The following is a 2,778-nucleotide window of genomic DNA, read 5'->3' on the forward strand; positions in this document are numbered from 1 at the left end:
AGCGTTTTCCACCACCATCAACAAAACCCCAAATGATGGAATTTCTCATGGAAGAGTGGTGTCGCAGGCCTTCAATAGAGTTCCAGACACTTGTAAAATATATGCCCAGGTGCATTGAAGCTGTTTTGGCTCATGGTGGCCCAACGCCCTATTAAGACACTTTAGGTTGATGTTTCCTTTATTTTGGCAGTTACTTATATTTGAGAGTGAATAACGTATTCAACTGTATTTCCAGCACGATGCCTGTAAGTACATGCATGGGTCTCACACAGCATGCGATTCATTAGATATACTGTATGGGCCTAATTGCAAGATATCAAAGAGCAGTTGATTGCCCTTTCAGTATGTTCATCTCAGAGAAGCTAGCGTGAGTTGCATTAAATATCTGGTGGCATCTGTTCTTTTTGCAGCCCTAACACTGAAAAGTGATGCTGATGATGATTTACGTTTTTTTGCAAGATCCTTTATACTGTCCAATGCACATTCTCTGGGTCCAATATGTCTCTGAGCAAAGGTAAGTTCATCAGTCACTTAACTTCAGACCAAGTTTCCAACAACTGAGGGGTGGGGATGGGCTTCAATTTGGAAGTTTGTAAAAAAAAAATTTAAAAAATTGCAAGCCCCCCCCCACACACACACACATAAAAAAAAAAATATATATATATATATATAATAATCTGGTGGGGGACCCCTGGTGGTCGGTGCCCCGGGGCTCCAAATGCGATAATCCGGCCCTGTTTTTTGCAGATCCTATATTTGTGGAGAACAATTTAGGTGGGGGACATTCAATAAGTCAAGAAGCAGTAAAACTAATTGTGTTGCAAAAGGAGGTCAAGAGCATGAATTCTTCAAAATAACCATCCATGCCTTTGGGGAATAGCTCCCCAAGTTGGAGCTCTAAACTGTCAAATAAGATACAATTAGATGCTTAATGAGCCCTAGGTACAGACCCTCTGGACTTGTCAGCCAAAGCATATAATATATGTTCAGGTAATGAATATTACATGATCAAGTTGAAGTCTGAGAACACATATTGCCTTTTGAATCAAATGATCGGAAATAAAATAATATTTACATATCATGATACTGTATATCACTTGTAGCAGTTTAACCTTACCGGAGGCTACTTATTTATGGGACACAGTGAAGGGGGATACTTAGTCAGTTGCACAACCGAAAGCATTCATTCAAAATGTGTCTGACGTATTTTAATTTATCTAGCCAGGTAGTTGCTGTTTATTATTTTGGGCACCTGTGTAATCCAGAAAATGTACTACAACATATCGGAATGATGAGCATGATCTATAAACCTGCAAAGAAAATACATACATTCCATTATGAGAATATGTTTAGGCTACTTTGTGTTGTCCTATAAACATGCATCCAAAGATGATGAATATGGATGATGGTTGATAATCTTAATAAGAAGCATTTCCAAGGTTAAAGGCTGACTGTGAGGCAACATTATTGGTCAACTTGAGTATCACCGTAACCTAAACCACACAGTCACAGACAGAGAGGGATGTGATAGATACATAGGCTACTCAGACAAAATGTGATATTATAATCAAACAAAGCATTTTGAAACTTTTTCTAAATTGCCACACTGAGGAGAGGAACAGAGTAGGCTAGTCTACTGTAGTCTACTGTAACTGGATAACGCCCTTACCTCTGTACCAAATGCAGGCGGCTTCCAATTGAACGATGTCTTCCACTCCTTGGTTACAAGAATTTCGCTGTCACCTTGAAAATTAAATGACCAATATCGACATCTTCGGTCGTAATAACCTTGCGGATGTTGAATTTGAACCTTTCTCGCTATCTCGAAGCTCGCATTACAATACAATAACCGACTTCTGTAAAATCATAACATCAGTGCATTATAACCTGGCCCGACGTTCCTCACTGTATTTGAAGCACTATGCGCGCTCCACAGAATACGTCGCTAAAGTCCGCCTGTTTTACTATCATTAGCCAATAGAATTATTGGGCCACGAGTATCCTCCAATCACATGGAGGAGGCTATCGTGCTTTCTCTCAAACAATGATGTAATGCTTCAGTTTTCATCCTGCCCTAATGTTTACCGATGCGCCAGAAAGAATGAGACAGAATTGTAAGTCATGTTATGATTCGGTCATCGATTAGGTCATTCACTTTCTGTAAACGAGAAATAGTTTCAGTGAGGTCATGTTTTCCAGTATAAAGGTAATGTGCCAAACATGATACAGAGACACAATGTAATTTATTATGTACACAAACACAGTGCATTTTTGATGGCAGCATTGTTATTGGTGGATTATGATATTGTTATGATTTATTATGTACTTTTCTTACCTCGCATTATTATATGAAATTATGAATGTTAAAATGATATATCACAGAATGAAATATGAGTTGTAGTTTTGCGTTCTCATCATACTCTCCTCTTTACACCGTCTACATAGCAACCGCTAATCCTTTGTTGACATATAGCAGTGGTTCTTTAAAGGACGAACATGCACTGTCAAAGCGACCCATTTGTTTCCATTTCAGACGGTTTTTCCTCCACTAAGCCACTAAATGACAACCTGCATGTCAGTTTGTGTAGCTGTGGCATCTATCCAATTCCTTCATTCACCAGTGGGTGATGAAGATCTACAACTCACAGGCAAGAGATACCATGGACAGGCAATTCTAAATTTTTAATCCAACCTGCTATTCTACACATTTTTCCATGAGGTTGAGAGAAATTGTTGAAGTTTTAAAGCTAATTTCCAGCAATGGCATCTTTACCTTTA

The 2,778-nt window shown here is 38.8% G+C and overlaps 1 protein-coding gene across 1 annotated transcript in view; it reads right to left on the bottom strand.

The window, feature by feature from the left end:
• The window catches only part of si:ch211-180f4.1 (uncharacterized protein LOC100144405 homolog), a 15,268-nt gene extending 13,356 nt beyond the window's left edge, over positions 1-1,912 (bottom strand). The window contains exon 1 of the mRNA XM_035738068.2: positions 1,670-1,912. The gene's annotated coding sequence lies outside the window, so the exon portion shown is untranslated. The remainder of the gene's footprint in view (positions 1-1,669) is intronic.
• Between the last annotated feature and the right edge of the window lie 866 nt (positions 1,913-2,778).

The sequence above is a fragment of the Oncorhynchus keta genome, chromosome 27 (assembly GCF_023373465.1).
Source record: "Oncorhynchus keta strain PuntledgeMale-10-30-2019 chromosome 27, Oket_V2, whole genome shotgun sequence".
In the NCBI taxonomy this organism is placed as follows: domain Eukaryota; kingdom Metazoa; phylum Chordata; class Actinopteri; order Salmoniformes; family Salmonidae; genus Oncorhynchus; species Oncorhynchus keta.